Genomic DNA, 22,189 nt, shown 5'->3' on the forward strand with positions numbered 1-22,189 from the left:
TTGTACTCCTTTTTATCATTATATTTACTTGTAATTATCATTATGTGTATTTATTTGTATTTATTATTGCTTTCGCTTTTTTGGCTCTTGTAGCCGCAATAAAGCTCGTTTGAACTGAACTGAGTGAGTAAAGCCTGAGTTTTCTGGAGTAAAGGAGCGAAATTCAGCTCATAAAGATCACTTATATTGGCCGAAAAATAAACCCCCAAATATCATTTTGGGTTGGGATTTACGCATTCTCTTAATTCAGGAAGAAGACAATTAGGAGTAGTGCCACAAAGAATGATGTCGGTGTTGGTCCTATTAATCTTATAACCACCGATTTGCTGAAATTCTTTAAATAAATTAAAGGCCGCTTCCTGAGAAGAGTATTTTGTGTCCAAAAACAAAATAATATCATCTGCATAAAGTTTAATTTTTCCCATTGATTTCAGCGGTGCCTGAACCTGACTATTCTGTCTAATTTTCATGGCAAGTGGTTCAATAAAAAGGGCAAATAAAATAGGGGTTAGTGGGCACCCTTGTCTAGTCCCTCGTTGTATTTGAAGATGTCCAACAGACTTTGAGTTTATAATAATATTAGCCTCAGAATTTGAGTACAGCCTTTGAATTAAAGAAATCACTTAAGTGGGTACCTTATAACTAGATAAAATTAAATAAAGTGTGTCCCAAACAACCAAATCAAAGGCTTTCTCTGAGTCCAGCAGAAGAATAATGGCAGGGATTTTATTAGCCGTTAAATAATCAAGAGCCTCTGCTAAATAGTGCGTGTTTGTAGCCAGTTGTCGACCAGCCACAAAACCGTTTTGATCGGGATGCACCAGTTTATTAATTACCCCATTGAGTCTATTAGCCAATAGTTTTGTCATTATTTTATAGTCTGTGTTTAACAATGAAATTGGACGGTAAGCATTTGGATCCTCCCTATCTTTATTTTTCTTAGGGAAGCTAACCACATTCCCTGTGTGCCAAGTTCTGGGGATTTCCTCGCCCTGTAATAAACTGTTTAAAAGGGCTAAGAACTCCTCAGCAAATGCATTTATAAAAGTCTGACAGAACTCAGCCGGGAAGCCATCCGGACCACAGGTTTTCCCTGTGGGGAGATCCTTAACTACGTCTAAAAGTTCTGGCTTTGTAAATGGTTGAGACAATCCCCTACGGTCCTCCTCTGAAAGAGAGGGAATATTAAGGCCCGATAGGAACATCTCAATGGTCCTGGAATCTATAACTGAAACGTCACTATAGATTTGTTTATAGTGCTCCAGCATGATTTGGTCAAGGTCTCGAGGCTCAGAGCACCTAGCCCCAGTAATCGGGCATCTTAAAGCGTGTATAACATTGCCAGCGATACGATCTCTGGCTTGCCATGCCAAGAATTTTCCCGTAAAATTGCTTTCTTCATAACTTTTCTGTTTATAAAATTCATATTCTATATCAACTTTTTTTTTTTTAAATCCCGCCAACGCTTTCTTGGCAGCTTCGAAAGCCTTTCTATTAATATTCGAAGGGGCATTCAAATAAGAAACTAAACACTTGTGAACTATATCTTCCAGTGCCGCAGTTTGTTGTTTCAGAGCCCGTTTATCAGCTACCTCTTTAACGATCACCCAGCCCCTGAAGTAGGCCTTAAATGCATCCCAGACTATTGCTGGGGTTGACGACCCCTGATTGCGTTGAAAAAAATCCCTTATTTCAACCTGTGAAGTTTGTATCCACCCTTCTTCCGTCAAAAGGCAGAGATTAAAAATCCACCTTCTTATCTGCGGTAGTTTAATTATAGAGTGGAGTGAAATTTCCAGCAGCAGAAGGGCATGGTCTGAAAGGCCAGAATGCTGGACGGATTGAGATCGATAACACAAAGTTTCAGAGATAAAAAAAAAATCTATAAGCGAGGAGCTTTTATAGCGTGAAGAGATACAGGTATATTCCCTCACGTCGGGGGTGTTTATCCTCCAAGGATCACATAATGCCAGCACCTTAACATAATCTCGAAACATCTTTGCTACTTTAGGTTTATACTGTCTCTTACCTTTTACGGTAGAGTCTAGAGCTGGGTCCTGAAGAAAGTTGAAATCCCCCCCAATAATAATTTTCCCTGTCAGCTGCAGAAGGGAGTGAAACAAGTCTATAAACGGGGCCGGATCATCCGTCAGAGGGGCATAAAAGCTAACAAAAATGAATCTCTCCATTGCAACTGTACACTGAACCCAGCACCAACGCCCTCCAGGATCAGAGAGAAAGTCCAGCGGTTGTGCATTCAGGGTTTTAGTTAAAAAAACTGCAACCCCTCTATGAGCTGCTGAGGCTGCCGCAAGTATTTTAAAATCAGCCATTTTTTTTAACATTTGAAAACCTGAAACTTTGTGAAACGGAATATGGGTTTCTTGAAGAAATATAACTGAGGGATTAAGATCAATTACCCTCTTTTCGATAGCGGACTTTTTCCCATGATTGTTTAATCCATTAATATTCCAGGATAGGAATCTTAATAGCAAAAGTGATTGTGTCATTTAATTAAATTTCGAGCTAATGTGCCTGTAGCCTCCCTCAATCTGGAGAAAAAAACCCTAATCAATCGTGACGATCCTTAACATTGAATAAAACAGATCTTAATATCCATGCCTCCCCTCCCCCTCCTTTCAGTGGCCCACACCTGGAGCGCTCCCGCCTGGATGATCCGGGGCCACATCCCTCCCCCACCCTTTGTCCCGCTTCTTTCCTAGCAAGGTGCCTTGTCATAGCACCCTGGGCTAGAGGCTAGAGAGAGAAAATTAGAATAGTCTGTCCATACGCTACGGCAAACAAAAAAAAAAAAGAAAAAAGCACAAAAACACAAACAAAACAAACAACAACAACAAAAAAAAGGAGGTCAGGCCTCTACTATGAGACTGTCATTTCTAGTATTCAATATATCACCTTATAGTCTTTCTTGCGTTCTTCCCCCGCCCCCCCTTTCTCGTGCCGACTGTTCGGAATTTTGAATTACATGCAACAAAGATTTAGCAGCATCAAACGTATGAATGAAGTTTGAATGACCCTGAAAAAACACTTTAAGTTTTGATTGCTGCACGAGGCCTGCCTGCACCCCTGCTCTTTGGAAGGCTGGAATCATATCTTTTAGCCCTCTCCTTCGATGCGCTGCCGCTACTGACATATCTGAGAAAATCTTGAATGCATAGTCCCCGGGAATCTGAAAAGTTTTAGTTCTGATTGCTTTCTGGAAAATCTGTTCATTGATACGAAAGTCCCCAAAATTCACTAGTATAGTTCGTGGATATTTAGAGTTTGACGGTTGGACCGCCTGGACCCGATGGGCACTCATGATTGTTAGATCCGGATACTTATCCTCAGACCGTGCTAGAACATGACTTTTTATAAGATCTGTTACCAACTCCGTGACCGTCTGACCGTTTTCGCGCCCTTCAGGGACTCCCGTAAAACGCAAATTGGATCTACGTGATCGATTTTCAGCATCGTCCAGACGAATTTGTAGATCTAGCAGGTCAGCTTGGCATTTTGCCAGAGAAGGTTCTACCGTCACCCGAGTATCCTCAAGAGCAGAGACTCGTTGTTCGATACCTGTAACTCGTGAGTTAAGTTGCTGGATGTTACTACAGATCAGGTTCAATTGGGATTCTGTTCTCTGATTTGCATCGTCCTGGGAGACTTTTAATGCTTTCAACTCACTTAGAATCTGCAGAAGTAAGTTGTCCGCAGGATCCCCAGCGTCTGGCATAACTATCACTCCCTGTGCAGAGGCTTCACTTAACACCTTAGGCCCGGCCGAATCAACAGAAGAAGCACTAGAGGAAAAAATGTGGATCGAAGCTTCAGTTACTGCGTTTGCCCCTGCTTTGTTGATCAATTCTTGTGCTGATAGTGAAGCAGAGTCAACCAGCTGCGAAGGGGGAGTGCGGCTAATGCTGGATACCAGATGATCTTCCTTACGATTCCTTCCACTTCCAAACAAAGTCAAAAGGGGTCTAGAAGCAGATCCAGTGTTCACTGTTGGATCGCTAGCTGCCTCAGAGCTGCTGCCGGCGATAGGCCGAGTCAGTAATGGCGAGCCCTTAATTAACCCCGGACTAGGATCCAGATCTGATGGGGGGGCCCTTGAATCATCAGACGGACAATCCAGACTAAGGGGTAGTGCTGGACGAATTGGCTTCTAAGGGTGCAGGGCTGACAGGGAGAGGTGAAGGCAGACTAGAGAATGAATCCATAACTGGGATTAAAGGAGGGGGGGCATAGTCCAGAGCCTTGTGCAAGTGGTTATCCGAAGGTGCTGGTCGCTTCTGTTTGGTAGTGCGAGTTGTCCTGGGAACTCTGGCAGCAGAGCGACCTGCAAAGTGTGGAGTCCGCCGCATTTTTCCCTCTTCCCCAGAGGGAGAAAAAAAAGAAAAGAAAATTGAACTGCACTAGCAAATTACAAATGTAAAAAAAAAAAAAAAAGAGGGGTGTGGGGGGGGAAGAAAGAAAAAAAAAAAAGAAGGTGGGGTAAGACCTCTTTAAAAAAAAAGTCCTTTGCCAGCCCTAATACAGTCCTTCTCCAAGTCCCTTCAACCCCAACCCTCCTTTAGGTAGTGCTGAGTACCACAAGAGAGAGAGAAAGGAGAGAAAAAATGTTTCCCCCTCTTTTTTTTCTTATCCCCTTATATTACCCCCCCCCCCACCGGTTATACCAAGTGAAATACCTTAAGTGCTAGGCAAATCCGGGGAATTTTATAAGCAGACCCACCAGAAAAAGAAAAAAGGAAAAACAAAAAGAGAAAAAAAAAGCTTGAGTCGGGAATACACGGAGTTATGACTCTCTGCTTCACTGCACCTTAAACAATCTACTTGAGCCGTTACCTCTCCCCTGAGAAAAAGCCCCCTCTGCTCCGCGCCTCCGATGTAGGTTTCTTGCAGTTCTCTTCTCTTCTCGAAGACTGGCCAGGGCCCCCCGACAGGGAGCCAGACATCTGTGCCTCCAGTAATCCGGAAAAAACGGCATAAGCGACCCTTGGGGAGGCCCCCGCGTTGATACAGCTAGGAACGCCTGGCTCGGCGGCCCTAGCAACCTTGCCCGACTTTGCTTTCAGCTCCGGAGCTTCCGCATTCCATCTGCAAGCCCGGCTTCAGCTAATGCTCCAGGTGGCTTCCGATTTAATCCGGCTAGGGACACCTCGCCGTCCTTAGCAACCTAACCCGGCTCCGGAGCGGTTTTCCGCGTTCCTCCGGCTTCAGTTGTTTTTCCAGGGCGGCTTCCGCATTCCTCCAGCCGCAGCGTGTCTTGTCTCGGCGTGCTCTCCCTCCTGCTGCCTCACAGCCTTCAGCCGCAGAGCATGACGGGAGCTCTCCATAAGCCCCCTCAAGATGTAGTGTGCTACATGTTGGCACACAAGCCTCTGATGAAGTGCTTATGGAATGAAGCCAATGAGAACCAGGAAGCCAACCAGGAAGTGATGAAACACTGGTATTACCAGAAGACCACTCTGCCAAAAGCAGTGGGTTCTGTAGCCCCTGGTTGTAAAGGACTTATTGACTGAGTCCTGCAGAAGGGTGAGGTCACCTACTAATTGGACCTCAAGACATACAGGAACCTCTTAATTGTCCTATATGGAACCCAACTCCAACACCACTTGAAGAGGTCCAAAGTAACCATGACCCTGGTGATAAATGAAGTGGCGCAAGAGGAGAGTAAGAGTCTTTCTGACCTCCTACCTTCCAAGAATCAGAATGGGTCAGTGGAAGGGGGTGTGATCTACCCTATCCTGTTCCCTGAGCAACTGATTGACTGTTGCCACCTTGCTGGGGCAGTTCAGATCACTTTTCATATTTACCACAACATTCACCACGTGGTGCACCCACAATATTGACAAAAGTGACAACATGCCTGTTAAAAATAAAATTTACTGGATGTTGAACTGGACAAAGTGAGAGCCGTTATTAAGAAAGAGGTTATGGATGATTGAGCACTCTAATAACCCTTGGTCTGGTCCGGTGGCTCTGGTACTCAAGGTTCCCCACTGGGTGCCACATCAGAACTCTGGTTCTGTGTAAACTACAGGGAGCTCAATTCAGTCACTAAGACTGATGCATACCCCATCCCCTGTACACTTATGAGCTCATCGACCGGTTAGGAGTTGGCAAGTTCCTGAGTGTATTCTATTGAATATCAGGGTACTTGCAGATTGCATTGACTGAGGGGGAAAATAAGACATCTGAATTTTCTATCCTAGAGAGCCCCTTCCAGTTTCAAGTGATACTCTCTAGGATAAACAATACCCTGTCGCCTTACAGAGGTTGGTCAACAGGGCCCTAGTTGGGTTGGACGATTTCAGTGCTGAATATCTAGATGACATTGCTGTCTTCAGCACCAGCTGGGAGGACCACCCGTTCCACCTCAAGGAAGTGCAGAAGGCAGGCCTCATTATCAAGGTCAGTGAGGGCCAGATATGGCAGGGACCCATAGTTTATTGAGGCCACCAATAGGCAGAGGCAAGGTGCAGCCCCTACAGATCAAGATTTAGACCATCCTGGTTTGGAAAACCCCAGGTCCCAGACTGAGGTGAGATTGTCCTTGGGCAACACTGGTTACTATAGGAGATTTATCAAGGACTATGGTACCATTGTGCCCCCCTTGATATAAATGGCTTCTAAGAAGCAGACAAACAAGGTGATCTGAATGAAGTGGCAGAACCCTTTTGACACCTTGAACGAGGCTATGTGCACAGAACCATTGTCCAAGCCACATGGCCTGTTTATTGTCCAAACCCACCTCAGCATGGCATTGGGGATATGCTCTCACAGTTGAACAATGGGGGCCTGGACCAACCTGCAGCCTTCATCAGTAGGAGGTTACTTCCCAGAGAACAGAGGTTGAGTGTCATTGAAAGGGAACCCTTGGCCGTGGTCTGGGCACTGAAGACATTTAGATTAGATTAGCTTATGACTCACATCTGTGTTCAGACACACTACAGACCCCTCTGATGGCTAATGCAGATAATGGATAAGAATCCTAAACTTTTGAGGTGGCCCGTTTCCCTACAGGGAATGGTCTTTAAGGGGGACTACCGACTCGTGACTGATCATGCCAATGTTTTTACCCTTTTTTCCACCTTAACAAACATAACCACCAATGAGGGTAGGTATTTCTCTTTGCTTTCAGCTGTGGGGACACATGTGAAACCTGACATCCTTGGAAGGGTGGTAAATTTGTTTTTGTTGGCTTTGGGAGTCTGTACACTTTACCACTGCTAACCAGTGCTAAAGTGCTTGTGCTCTCTCCTTCAACCATGATAAAATTGGACTACACCTAACTGGCACATATAATTTTCTTGTAAGTGTCTAGTAAATGATACTACCTGTTCTAAGGGCCTGTAAATTAAATGCTAGTAGTAGGCAGCAGCACTCATTGTGCCATCCACTAAAGTAGCACTGTAAAACATGTCTCAGCCCTGGCACTGTAGCCTGTGTGATCAGTTTTAAAATGCCATTTCAACTTCGCAAAATAAGTCATATGCCAGAGCTTCGCCTTCCTTTCTAATAGTTATAAGTCTCTCCAAGGTAGGCCATAAAGGCTACACTTTTAGAAAGTTGGCATTTTCATGTCCCAACCACATGTGCCTCTCTGCCAGTGACCTTGGTCACATGAATGTGAATGCCTCTGCTGTTTGGGGTAGTGTACTGCTTCTATACAGTGAGACAAAAGGAGCCTAGGTGTGGAAAGGATGGGATATCCTGGCAGGATGACTGGGGAGGGGCTGTACCCAGCTCTACTTACACGTCAAAGGGCTTTCACTACAGCACCCACAAAGGAACACAAACCAGGCCTGCACTGTCTTTTGTCAGCCTGGACTGTTTGGAGACTTGACTAGGGAGATGGGAAGAACATTCCAGAACTAGTTTTGCAGGTAGGTCAAGGAATTTCCCCACAAAAAGGCTGGTGCCAGGTATAAATATTAATCCTCCAGGGCCACCCAGCAGAGCCCTCAAGGATGTCTGGAAGATTCAGAAGAAGGACTGCCATGCTGCTCAATGGGCTGTCTTGCTGTCTGAAGAAGAAGGGATAGTTGCCTTGAATCAGGCTGCTCAGAGGGAATCCAGGGGGAAGTTGGCTGACCTCCTGTTTGAACTACAGGGATAAAGCATGCTTCAGAGACCACCGTGCTGACCAGCTGCAACCGGACCTGCCTGGACCTGCCTAAGCCCTCCTGCTGGATTCTGGTAGAGTCCTGATCCCCAAAAGATGCCTCTAAGGTCCTGGATGCTTGGCTGGCGTAAGTGCAAGCTCTTCCAAGAAGGAAAAGGTGAAAATCCCAAAATTGGGCACTTCTAGACTCAGAACGACCCTGTTTTTGCCAAGACTTATGCCCATGACGACTGCCAACACAAAGTTCCAGAACACTTTCCTCTTTGCACTGAAGCTGCTATCCTTGATGACCACCATCGTGAGACAGGCATGTGCGCTACAAAAATGGTAGCTCGTGGAGACCACCAACGAACCTCGAGCGATGAACACCTCTTTGTGCCACATCGACAAATGTCAGACACCAGACCTGCTCTTCTCGCCAAAAGCTTCCTCTTGCTGCCTACTCCAATGCAATTGGAACTCTGCATGGCAGACTTGAGAAGGTTATTTTTTATCAGGGTTAACCTGGTCCCTGTATCTGACCTACTCTCCATGGCTGTCGGCTTGAACTTGTGACCTTTTTCTGGTCTAGCGCAACCCGATGCCTGCAAGTGACGCTTTATGATTTCAGGTGCAGTTGAAAAAAAAACTTTAAAATTAAATATCTCTTTAATATATTGGCTTTTTATCCAGTCAACCAGCAACCCAAATTCCTACAGTGATGATAAGAAAGTATATTTAAAGGTGAGAAAAGAAAGATGTTGATTTGGTTTAGTAGTTTTTTGGGGGTTTCTAAGGCTTGGTTCCCCTGCACCAAGGGGGTTTGCCTTTGGACTTAAATTTTTTATTCAGTGAGAGAAGGCTTTTTGGTCAATGGCAGAAGAGAAGAGCATCCTTTGATGCTGTGGGAGGTATTTACCTTCTTATTTCGAAAGTGTCTGTGGTTCTGTATGTTTCTGAGGGGCCGAGGGGGGTTGTAGAACTCCGGGAAAAGTTCTGAGCAACTGAAACAAGAAGGAATTTAGTTGACTTGAGTTTGTTGGTGCATGGAGAGAGACTTGGATCCAGTGGAGGCCACTGTAGTAAAGGTTGCTAATTTCTTGGGAGTACAGCTTGAGAGCTGTTTGAGTTACAGAATAGTGAATTGCTATAGATCAGATGTTTTGGTGGGCCATACTCAGGTGGGTGGCAGGTCTGTTATATGGCGTACTTTGGTGTGTAGGTTCATGAAATGTATCAAGTAAAGAAGAATACCAATCCGGGCCAGATTTGGAACCCAAAGCAGCCCTGGCGATTTTGTCCGATAAGCCCCCAGGTCAGGAGGTGCAACGAAGCACTGCTACTTTGGTTCTTTTGCTACTGGGGGCCGATATTACAGCACTTCTGCAAAACTGGCCCCCATTGCTGAAAAACTGGTTCCCACACTACCAGCCTACCGGGAAAACGCCAAATGCCCGCGAAGGTCAGTTTGGCCCTCACACTGATGGCTAGGCATGAGATGGTTCAGGATGTGAATTTGATGCTAGATTTGTTTCAAACTAGGCGAAGTAAAAAGTGATTAGATGTGAAATAGTCTTCACTGAAGTTGGCATCATTATTCTGCTTAGTTTTGTTTGAGGTAAGAAATAGGGTTGTGGTCCAAACAGATTGATGTTTAAGATATAGAGAAGGAAAAAAGCAAGTTAGACTCAATCTTTTATCAGAGATTTGATGAGTGTATTCACTGTGTGTGGTGGACTACATACAGCAGTACGAGAACTGAGTGGTGGAATTCAGAGCCAATGGTATGAATCAGTTATTGATTTTGTATGCAAAGCAATAGAAGGCTGTCTTGAAGTTGACCATTGGAAGATGCATCAGGTTGTGCATGGTAAAAACAGATGTCAGGAAGAGAAGTGAAAGCGGCTGAGAGGCCGAGTGCTGTTGTGCTTGTTAAACTTTATTTGAGACTAGGGGAGTTTGTGGCAAATGTAGTTTTAGAAGGCCTTAAACATGAGCAATGAGAGCTAAAAAAATGAGTTTTTGAATTAAGTAATTGAAAATGATTGCTTAAACAGATGACTGTTATAGCACAGGGTTGCTGTTCTTTTTTTTAAGTGAAACAGCATCAATGAGATACAGTATGGTGATGTCCCTAAGAGTTTCACAGGGTCGCACATTGAAAAAGGAAGAGGATTCTGAGAACAGAGCTTTGAAAAGAGACAGGTTGTGTTCTACTGCTGTATTTGTTTAGTGCTGCAGGAGTGAAGTAGGAGGAGTGGCATCAAAGTTAGTTTACGCATGTTGCTACGCCCTACCCCCATCTTAAAGAAATTCATATACATATTCAAATTCATGATCTGCATAGGAATTGGAGAACCACCAGTAATATTTGGGGATACCTTTCCTCATCATTCAAAAAGTGACAGTTGTCCTGCCCCGGAAATGACGTCACATCCGTTACCGGGACTTGCGGTGACCCCTAGGACCCCGCCCTGGAACTGAAGTAGGTGTACGTGAGTCACATGTGTTGTGACATGGTGTGATGACGTGTTAGTCACGTGCCCTGTTGCTGTCCTGTGCCCTGTTGCTGTCCCTAGTGTCTAGGTGTATGTGTTGTGAAAAATGGCAGCCGTGCAGGTGTGCGCCGTGTTTCTGCACCTAAGAGGACAAGTCTGGGCATGGGGCTGCAGTGTGGCTCCTCAGAGGGAGCTGTGGTGGAACTACGGAGCCCCGAACCACCCTCCTCAGAGCCCTGCATAACAACCCTGGAACTGACATAGGTATAGGAGGGGCAGTTGGATTGTGACATTGGGTGAACAAGTGTTATGCATGTGGCTAGGTCCTAATACAGGAAGACAGGGTTATGCAACATTCCCCCAGTGAAGAAGAGTCCCTTTGAAGAGCATGTGTCACGTTGTAGAGGAATACGCCCTTTCTGACCCTTAGAAAGCATATAATGGGACGTATAAGCGACCTGCGCTAAACCCAGTACATCTAGCTGGAAGAGATTATATTGTCATTATGAAGAGATACACCCCCTCATCAAAAAGGTGGCCTCAGAGGGTGGCTTGAATGCTATTGACAAATATTATCAAACCCTAAAACCGTTGGTATTGGATGAGTACGTGCAGCAGGGCACTCCTAAAGACGAGGGTGCGATGTTATGGGATTTCAAGAGGATGTTTGCATTAGGCTTGAAAAGCTCAGCCTCAAGGACTTACTGCATCAGATATCCCCTATTGAGTGCAATAGCAGTGGCGGCTATGCACTGAGTGAAGAGTTAAATGGAGGAAACATTTTCACAGACGTTGACGATGTAGAAGAATCTATAGCGCCTTCCAACACCCCTGTCTATGAAGATATGGGGTTTCTGGAGGACGCAGTTATCATGCAGCAACCATGTCTAAACACTGACAATGGTTATGCATCCATGGATCTGTGCAATTCTCAATATTTCAGAGGTGCAGCCGAGTGTCAAGAAAATTAAGAGGTTAGTAAAAAGTAAAATATAGACACTTAACACATTTATGTGTATCTTTTGTTACCTTTAACTAATAGTATGTTTTTGTTTCTGATTGAACCATAGAATACATCAACAAAAAGCCCCACTGGAGAAGGGTCATCATCAAAGGTTAACAATTTAATTTTTTACTGCTTAAGTTGTTCAAAACAGTCTGAAAGTTTCACAAACCAGAACAAAGAGCTGCATAAGAATTGTGTTTGTACCTATAATGGTGACATTTTCGAAAAGGGAAATAAGGGCATCCCGCAAGATGCAGTATGGCCTGTTAAAGGTTTTGCAGTGACTGTTGTGAACACTTGTGTGAAATGCAACTATTATAATCTTTGTTATGGGCATAAAATGAATTAACTGCAACAGGAGGCTCACAAGTGTCTATATGAGTCATGCACACCAAGAACAATTCAACATATATGTAGCAGGCTAGACCCGTACAAGGTGTATAAAATGTTAAGAGTTGTGTATGGGATGTACGAGGACAAGAAAAATGTATACCCTGATATGGTTAAGATCGTTGCAGTAGCGCTCAAAGAGATCCAATACTCGAATGAACCAGGTTCAAAACTCGAGTGTATGCAGGGGTTGTGTACATATTTTGATAGAAAGATGATAGAAAGGGTTATAGGAAGACATTTGTGTGAAATTTATTTGAAAAATAGAAGAATCAGTCCATTAGCCCCATGAACGCTGTTAAAAAAAAAAAAGTATAAATCTGGGTAGAGGGTCAACACGCTGTTATTTAACGTGCATACTTACTCACTTTTAGGATGTGTATCAGAATGTCGAGATGCAAGATGTCTATGAGTTACATCCCGGTTATATATACATTGGCAGAATGGTATATGTGTTGATCAAAGAAAGAATAGCTCAAATACATTCTGTAACTCTGCATTATTTGAACATTTCTGAGCCGCCCGCCGCGATGATGTGCAACAGTCCTGAATGTATAACCAAATGGTGTATCAACGCGTGGATGCCCACCGCTGATAAATATTGGAGCTTGTACAAAAGGCGTATACGTGAGTTAAGAATTTTGCCGACAATGGCGTTACGCACAGCCTTGGAGGTTCTGAGAGATGATTATTTCACAAAGAAGGGTTTAGTATTGTCGGGCATTGAACTGTACAAATTTATGAATGCTGTCAGTATCCTGTGTGTACAAAGTTATAGGAGGGGTGATAGGGAAGTCTTGTCTAGAGCTATCAAGTGTATATCTATAAAAATAGCATAACTCATGACTCTGAGGTCGATTAGCTGTATGGCGCCTAGAAACGTATGTAGCCAGTGTAGGAGTATGTACAGGTAGTCAACAGACAGCCTAATGTCCAACAATACCACACCGTAAAATGGTAATGAAATGTATAGTATATCATTTTATCCATGCTAATATTTGTTATTTTTAATAAAACGGCATTACATAAGTTGGTGTCTTTCATTCCATGGTTTGTAATAGATGACAATGTTGAGTGATGGATTAAGGAAGCTTTATTACAATACAAGCAAGGTTGGTAGCTTCAGGGGCACCGTAGCACTGTTTAGAAGGGCTCTAGTTCAAAATGAACCGGTAAACAGAGCACTGGTGAAGATGTGGTGATCTGTGGAAGAGGAGTATTCACTCCATAAACCCGCCAGGAAACATTTTAAGAGAAGACCTTCCATTGTAATGCGCAAGTAGGTCATCAATGTCAGGCGGATATAATCAGTCTTTAAGATTTACAAATCATACTAACGGTGTTCAATACATTAACAGTTATAGATGTATTGTCCAAGTACGCCTATGCAGAAGCGCTCAGCGATAAAAGAGGTTCCGGTGTAACTGAAGCCTTTAAAGCAATCTTCAGAAAAGGGAGAACCCCTGAAAAACTACAGACTCAGTAAAAGAATTTTTAAACAAAGTGTTTTAGAAATTGTTCAAGCAGCATAAGGTTAAACAGTGTTTTAACAGAACCCTAAAGTCTATGATGTGGAGATATTTCACGACTTATAACACCTACCGGTACGGAGATGTTCTACAGGCTTTTATAGACGTTTATAACACCACTTACCATAGAACCATCAAAATGGCCCCGTAGACCTAACAGCTGATAATTCTTTAAAGGTGTGGCGAACTGTGTATGTGAGTCGGATTGCTGCAAATGTAAAGAAGCCAGTTTTAAAAGAAGGTGACCATGTTAGGGTTTCAAAACTGAAAGGGGTCTTTACGAAGGGCTACCAACAGACTTTTAGTGATGAGATATTCATAGTGCAAAGTGTGGAGCTTAAACAGGATGTATATATTTACAGGCTAAAGGAGTATGATGGGGAAAAGGTGTTGGGTGTCTTTTACAAGGAGGAGCTCCAGAAGGTACCTAATGATCCGCACAGGGTGTACAGGGTTGAAAAGATTCTGAAGAGGAAAAGTAGCGGAGCTAACTGGCAGGTTTTTGTCAAATGGCAGGAGTGGCCGAGAAAGTTAACATTTGGGTACTAGCCAGTTCCGAGCAGGTTGTATGAGTATAACGGGGGGATCGTTGTAGACGTGAAGATGGATACAGTGCCATTTTATATCACTCTGGGCTCCAACGCCTCAAAGGACATGTTCCCTTACAATAGAATTTCTAACTATACAGTGAAATTGGCTAAACCTGTAGACCTGAAAGGGGATTGGGAGGTAGCCCTTACAGCAATCCATTACCCCAGAACATGGAATACGTTTTCAATGTACGATGCCGCGTTTAATATAAAGCATGCTCAGGACGCCATGACCATTCATACTGGGTTTCCTCACGGATATTACACACCTGTGGCCCCGGTGGTCAGAGCCATCAACAGAACCTAAGCCAACTTAGAGTTGTGTGCGAATATGCATTTAGTGTTAGGTAACATTGCACGGAAGGTGTTTCTTGAAGCTCCAAATCGCGATGCAGTGTTTAACTGTTCGGGTGAATTAAAAAGGATTTTAGGAACAGTGCAGCATATCAGAAGTCATGTCTAACTGGACCAGTCATGCCCCCATATTAAGGGCAGCTTCTATACACTCTACATGTATAGCAATATTGTCACTGTTGCTGAGATGGGTCCAGGTAAAGGGTGAAAATAACACAATGGTTACTATACAATACAACAAACCAGACTACATATCATTTTGTAAAAAACATTTTGACACCATTACGATCATGATCTATAATGATCAGGCAGAGTCGGTGTCCTTTAAATATGGGCTAGTTATTGTTAAGTTTCATTTAAGACCTCAACGCGAGAGCGACTATTAATGAGTCATCATGGTGATTATGAAAACATACAGCGACCCCTCTATGTCTAGGGATTATTACAGAAACCAGGCTAGATATGGAGCCCCGCCGCAGTACTTTCAAGGGGCCCCGGTTATGTATGGGGCAGGTTTGAGGGGTTTCTTCTGTAGTTTGTTTAGAAGAGCTGTGCTGTTCTTTAGGAGAGGCTATGAAATTGCAAAACCGCACGTTAAAGCGGCTACTACGAACATTGCACAGGACGTGGTGGGTTTCATGACATCTGCGGTTGTTGAACATATGAATAAGTAACCTCAAGATGGTGCAAGGCTAGTGTACAAGTCTCTCACACCTGTTAAAAGGAAGCGCGGTGCTTCAAAGCGCAGGGGTACGCCAGACCCCTTTAAAAAAAGACGTTGATCTTCAAAAAGTGCTCACAAACGAAGATCCGTAAGTCGGGAGAGAGCTTCGAAGAAGAGGAACAGAAGGGTCCCCAAGGTAAATACTTTTTAAAAAAGATGATCAACCTGTAAACATGGCCTTTGTACATTTCGCATCGGGTGAATGAGCTGAATCAGAGTTAGACCTGTTTTCTCTAAAACCGACGCAGACTAGCATTGTAAACAGTTTTTTTCATGGAGGTATCGGCGTTAGCCGCTTTAACACCTTTGGCGGCAATAGAATTTTTAAGTGTCAGGGTCCACGGATATGTATTTGGATCTCAACAACACGCTGTTGCACCTCATCTGTAAAATTGTCAAACATAATGGTTCCAATATAGCGAACAACGCTAGAGTGGCAACGATCGCTTACCACCAAGTGGAAATTACCCTCTGTGATCGCCTTATTGCACAAAGAGATAACATGTACGCATATAGGGCATACTTTGAGAGTATTCTGAATTACAGCAGCGATGCCCTGGACACAGCTTTCAGAGGGGCTCTTCTACAAAGATTCTTACGGTCATTTTGAAGCTACTGCTCTGGACAGCCGCAATCAGAGTTTTGTGAAAAGAGCGAGCTTCGCTGCCGGCAGGAGACAGTTCGACCTCCTAGGTCGCATACACTCAGACCTTTTCTACCAAGATAAACTACTCGTCAATGGCATCAATCTTAAGATCAAATTAACTCGCAACAAGGACTCATTCTGTCTCATCAGTGGGGATGCAGAACAGTATAAACTAGTTATACTGTCCGCAAGTCTGTTTGTAACGAGAGTGAAAGTGTCACCAAGCGTCAGACTGGCTCACACTGAGGCCTTACAATTATTGAATGACAAGTACGCAGTGGAAACAGTAGCCGTGAAGATATATAGCATTCTAACATGTACCAGATTAACACAGTTAAAAAATTTATTTCTTGGACAGCTACCAAAACTTATTATTATAGGGTTTGTGGACAATACAGCTTTTAGCAGTCAGTATACCTCAAACCCTTTCAATTTCAAACACTAGGACATCAACTACGGGACGCTGGTACACAAGGGGGCGGTGATTCCAGCGAAACCGTACACACCCAGTTTTAGAACATTGAATTTAATCAGGAAATATCATAGACTGGTGTCTATAACAGGAAAACATCTGAGGGACTAAGGAGTCGTTGTATCAAGAGAATGGTATGGGGACGGCTACACGGTGTTCGCTTTCGATCGGACGCCCGACATAGAAGACTGTGATCAATATAATCTGATAAAAAACGGAAATCTAAAAGCTGAAGTACGTTTTAGTCAACCCTTGGCTACCAATGTGAACATGAATGTATTTGCGGTGTTCAACAGCGTCATCCAGGTCAACCACGCCCGCCAAATCATGTTTGACTATCTTTAAAATACTGCACAATGGACGCTGTGCAGATACATGAGTCCTTAAGGAGGCATAAATACGTAAGGAAATACTTTTTAGATGTTGTTCCAAGCGACGGTCTACCCCAGAAAGCTGGTGTAGAAAGACCACAATCGCTAGTCTTTAACACAGACCCGCATTAAAAGGATGGAACACGCTGGGTGGGAATGTTTTTGGATCTTGACAAGGTTACAGTGTTTGACAGTTCAGCGGCCTTCCCCGAGCATACCATCTATACAAAACCCATATTCAAGTATATAAAAAAAGCTGCTGGTAGGGTCAAGTATAAAAAGATGCGGGTGTAGGGTTCTTTATCAGTTACATGTGGGGAACATTGTGTATATTTTAGTAGTAAAATGTCTGAGGGCTTTACGTTTAGAAATATTCGAAATCTATATTTGTGCGATCTAGTTAATAACGACCATATGGTTGTGAAGTATGTAAAAGAAAATGCGGGGTCTATGACGAATGATGTTAAAACAGAATAAGATGTGTGTCAAAAGTGTAAGGCCGTGTAACGCTTATATACATGCAACTATAATTGTCTACAATAAAAGAATTTAAACTCAAAATCAGACTATACAATTTATCATTACAGCGGGGACCACACATTCAAACATGTAACCAAGTGTTTGTTTTGAACAGCAGAGGTGATGTGCTCCATGAGAGGGGCAACCGGGGACTAAGCAGGGCTGTGTGCACTGCAGGGCCGGATTTAAAAACAGGCATTGGAGAACTTGGGGGGCTGTAAGTAGGATCTTTCAAACTTTCAAACAGCCAACATCACCAATGATTGTAGAAGCAATGTTGAGTTCTGCAGCAGCCTGTAGAAACCGGTCCCAGCTTCTAGGCACTTTCTGGAGCGATAGGGTTCTGGGGCGTGTTAAACCTTTGATGAGGTCGTACATATGAGACCAAACAATTAGCTGTCCTTTGTAGAGAAATTCACCTGATCATTCCATGAGATTAGATCTTTAGAAGCAGCCATTTTACTTAGTAACATTTGCACCGCACCTCTGTACCTCTGACTTATATTTTTTAAAAGTTCTTCAACAAAGGCGTCTGGGGGCGGTGGTGATGGGGGCCTGCAGATGTGGGGGCTATTGAGCCTGAAGTACGGCGAGGGTTGGTGGTGATGGATCGGAGTCGGGCGTATTTAGAGTCAGTGTGTTATTTTCTGACTGCCACTGCTTGTAATCATGTAGAAAGTTTTGAAGAACTCTGGAGTAAAGATCAGGTTTGTCATAAGGTTTTAAGTCAGTCTGGTTTAAAATGTTTTTAAGTTCAGCGTCTAGGCCTAGTGTTTCATTTTTGCGTATATCCCAAGCGTCATTTGTAGAAGGGCCCAACTGTTACACCTGTTGGCGCGGTACCAAGTACATCATTTGGATGTAATCCATTGGTTCCCAGCTAGGAGGTTTGTAATTAAAGAAATCAATATGCCCAGAAGCGCTCCTATAAAGCAGCCCGACTGTTTTACAAGTTTTTTCTTAGAAACAAGGGAAGCCCTTTTATTACTAAGCTATTTAATAAGGTAACGCCTCTTCTTCAGCATACGGAACTGATTCTCTGATATAGGGACATTGGCCCTCATTCTGACCTTGGCGGGCGGCGGAGGCCGCCCGCCAAAGTCCCGCCGTCAGGTTACCGTTCCGCGGTCGAAAGACCGCGGCGGTAATTCTGACTTTCCCGCTGGGCTGGCGGGCGGTCGCCTTCAGACCGCCCGCCAGCCCAGCGGGAAAGAGGCTTCCACGATGAAGCCGGCTCGGAATCGAGCCGGCGGAGTGGAAGCTGTGCGACGGGTGCAGTTGCACCCGTCGCGTATTTCACTGTCTGCGCAGCAGACAGTGAAATACATGTAGGGGCCCTCTTACGGGGGCCCCTGCAATGCCCATGCCAGTGGCATGGGCACTGCAGGGGCCCCCAGGGGCCCCGCGACCCCCCCTACCGCCATCCGGATCCCGGCGGTCGGACCGCCGGGATCTGGATGGCGGTAGGGGGGGTCGGAATCCCCGCGGCGGTGCAGCAAGCTGCGCCGCCGTGGAGGATTCAATGGGGCGGCGGTACACTGGCGGGAGCCCGCCAGTGGTGCCGGTCCGACCGCGGCTTTACCGCCGCGGTCGGAATCCCCATTGGAGCACCGCCGGCCTGTCGGCGGTGCTCCCGCGGTCCTCCGCCCTGGTGGTCTTTGACCGCCAGGGTCAGAATGAGGGCCATTGTCTTTTAGGGTGTTTAGGGGGATTTCTGAAATAGCAGCCACTGAGTGGCCTGGAGCAGCGCAAAGGATGGCCTTTCTTTGTTGGGAGCTAGCTGTGATCAGCATTTTTAGCAGGACTAAATTGCGGCATAGACGCGCGGACAAGGTCAGCACCTTATATTATAAGGCTTAGATTGTAAATGTTGCAAAAGTCCTTTTAACTATTCTTTTTAAATGATTTAGGTTTGGTTTTAGGTATGTAAGTGACGGGGAGATCGGGTGGGAAAATATCAGCACGTAGTCTGTAGTCTTCTATAGTGTTGGGTTTCAAGTCTACCAACAGGTAGCCATGAGGTTTAGTGGTAGCGTCGTTAAAGGCTTCCAAGAAAATCTGGGTGTTTCTGTGGTACATTTGCTTAGCGATGAAGATATCTGCAGTTTTTCATGGAGAGTTTTAAATAGGATGAGGTATGAGGCATTTAGAGCTATAGAACGACTGCTCTTACCCTTGTAAAAACAAATACTGCACGTTGTAACATCTGCTTAGATTACGATGGTGTGAATATTGGGTAAAAGCTTTTTCTATTTCGGGATGGTCCCCGCCCTTGCGCATAAAATCATCTACAATCACCATGTTTATAAGGTGTTTAGGTAACAAAGCATTGTCGTTGAGTGTGTTGGGTTTGCCTTCTATAAATTGAATGTGGAAGAACCTCAGGGATAGTTCTGTATAAAGATCTTGCCAGCATGAATAAAGCCATACAATATTGTTTGGGCTAAAACCCCTGGGGCGTTTTCTAACAACTTCTTTATAAAATAACTTTTACCGCAATTTGATGGGCCTGCTAAAATGCAGGAGAACAGGTGTTGCAATCTTGTGTCCATAGTTGTGGGGATTCATAATGCAACTTTAATAACTGAACGGCAGGGTTTTGTAATCTTCAGTAAGGACCCTTTTATCAAACACTACCTGTAAGGTTTTATGTAAAGGCTGGGTTGTAATTTCCCACCGCTTTTTGGAACGCAGTATGCCAGGCTATTGTACAACAATGGTTTAATTATTTTCACCATCTTTTGATATAGCGTATTCGTTCACCAAATAATTATAGCGTAGTCGTCTAGATAATAAGACCCCACTCGGTATTCACCGCCCTGTAAGGCGTGTTGAATGAAGATGTTTTCCTTCTCAGAGACGTACATGAGCCATTGGATGGAGGGGGTGGAATAGCTCTTCTGTTTGCTGTTATAGAGGTAAGGTGATACTAGAGCTATGGTGCAGGGCTTCAGAAACATGTGTTTGTAGATAGACATACACATGGAAGCCAGCGTGATATTTTGGAAAGAGTCTATGTAATGTATGGTCTTTTTCACAGTTCGGTTATTGCGCTTCAAAACCTTAACCCTTTTGGTCATTTCCACCACCATGTCTCTGAAAAGGTTGCAGGCTTTTCGTAATATCATTACGTCCGCCTCACAGTACGCTTTCAACTCTGTTTGAAAATGAAAGTGATTTTCACGTTTTCATCGTACCACTGTAGACAGCTCTCTTTCTCAGCCGGCATCATATACTTGACACCGTGGCTGTCTGCTGGTGTCATGGACCGTTCATAATTCTGATTGGCCCAGGTGTTGAAAAAGTGGGGGAAATAACCTTTGCACCCTGGGAAACCAAAGGCTTTTGGTAATTTGCTCAATTTCATGGGTAGAAAATTTAGAGTATCGATGAACCTTATTTAAAAAAGGCATCGCCTTTAACAACATCAGTTTGGAATCTTAGGTGATGAGTTCTACAGCCATATTTTCACCAATCATGGTCTGCAACATAAAGGAGTCGTACGATTTCAAGTTATGAGCCAGCATAGTGTACCTGTAGAATTTCAGTTGCATGAAAGTGGTGCGGAAATCGTTCATGCATATACGCCCTTCAAACTCCCAGCTGTCATTGGAAGTTAGATGATGAGCATAAATATAATTAGATTGATCTACACCCGTCTCCTGTGTACTCTATATTGAACACTACGTAGTCTTCGGTTGTGGTCTGAGGGAACCCTTTAACACTGTAACACTGGTGTTCTGCCCACATGTGACATTGTACCTTACATCTGTGGCATTTCAAACCTTTGCAATTTATGTTCATAGGCAACGTAGAGCCTGCATCTCCTGCAGTCTATTTTAGAGACACAGCAAACAAGTCTGTTATGTATGCTCAAGCAGTTTTGCGAGTGACAAAATATGTTTCACGTTCAGCACCGTACCTTCTATCCACGATCTGAATACATCTGCCTCTCTGGCACATTTTCCAGTGCATTTGAGATTGGTGAGCTGTCTGTGTGTTGTAGTTATAGTCGCAATGTGCGCACATGTACTTGGCTCCTAGAAAACCCCTCAGGTTCAAAATGCAATAAAAGTTATTTTCATGATGAAGAATAACACAGTCTTGTTTTTCGTCCGGTCGTGAAGTACTTCCAGGAACTTTCACCATAATGGCAAAATAGTTCTCAAAAAGACCTATGTCCCCAAAAATGACCATCCGGTTGGGTGGTATTTAAAGCACCCTATGTGCTTCAGCAGCTCTAGACAGAGTGTGAGCATCGGGTGTAGCGTGTTCCATCAGCTACCCCACTATGCTAGCATCCAGACACGTGTTGGATGCCCCTGTGTTAAAGTTGAGCAACCATCTTTGTTTCATACCAATGATCTTACTATACAAGATGCTCTTTAATGGTCTGGAAACACCACCTTCGCAACCCCTGACAACGAGGGCAATTACTCTGAAGGTGCCATATGCAACTATTTCAGCTTTACTCTGTAGCAGGCTAGAGAGGTTTTCTTGAAATTCTACAGCGTCACACACGTCGAGGGGTGTTCGACAGGTGAACAAGGGACTGTCAATACCCTGCCCCTGGAAGCATAGTTGAAAGAAATCGTTACGACCCACTTCATGTAACAGCCTTTCTATGAGCGTTTGTACAGCTTGATGGATAGCTATAATGCCGTGATCAGAGCAATTTATTAGATCCAGGTTAACAAAACGGAATTCCTCATAATGCTCTGTAGCATTAAACCTCTCTACAGTATGACTTTACCTTCTAACACTTCCTAAAAAAGCTTGTTCTGAATCCTCGGGTGAGGATCGTCACAGGATGGGGGACTCACGGATGTATAATTCAGTGATAGTTGACTATGGCTCAGTGCTGGCGTATTTTTCTGTAACGCTTAGTCTGGCTTTCTTTAATTTCCTTATTAAAAGCTTACAGTTTCTAGCGCTACTAGCCCACTTCTGTTTCTTACAAGCCCAGCCGCTTTTAGG

This window comes from Pleurodeles waltl, chromosome 2_2 (genome assembly GCF_031143425.1).
Source record: "Pleurodeles waltl isolate 20211129_DDA chromosome 2_2, aPleWal1.hap1.20221129, whole genome shotgun sequence".
Classification (NCBI taxonomy): Eukaryota; Metazoa; Chordata; class Amphibia; order Caudata; family Salamandridae; genus Pleurodeles; species Pleurodeles waltl.